The sequence below is a fragment of the Elephantulus edwardii genome, unplaced genomic scaffold (assembly GCF_000299155.1).
Source record: "Elephantulus edwardii isolate Elephantulus edwardi_28Jun2011 unplaced genomic scaffold, EleEdw1.0 scaffold00032, whole genome shotgun sequence".
Lineage (NCBI taxonomy): Eukaryota > Metazoa > Chordata > Mammalia > Macroscelidea > Macroscelididae > Elephantulus > Elephantulus edwardii.
Genome location: NW_006399782.1, coordinates 20,027,091 through 20,027,491, shown reverse-complemented (window position 1 = coordinate 20,027,491; position 401 = coordinate 20,027,091).

Sequence of the window (401 nt, the reverse complement as noted above, 5' to 3'; positions counted from 1 at the left end):
AAGAATGAGTATGAGGATCCAGACAGGAAGAGGGTGGTGGAAGCCAAGGGGTAAGGATGGGTGGGTGGAATTAATCACAGAGTTGCACAAGTTGATAGGTGGGTAAGGGACATGAGAAAGAATTGGTGTGAAAAACGATGTATTTTAATCCTTATTTGGATTTATAGCCTGTAAAACCAACAGTGACATAATCAATTTTTGTTCTTTAAAGTTACCTACTTTGTCGTATTTTTGCTAGGGCAATATTAAAAACCATAATCATCAATTTCAATAGTCTGAAATTTAGCAATGTATCACTAGTCAGTTACCAGAATGGCTTCATCCACAAGTTAAGTTTTAAAATATCAAAGGTCTGGGCCAACATAGGGACATGAGTTAATAACAGAACACTCTGAACATAT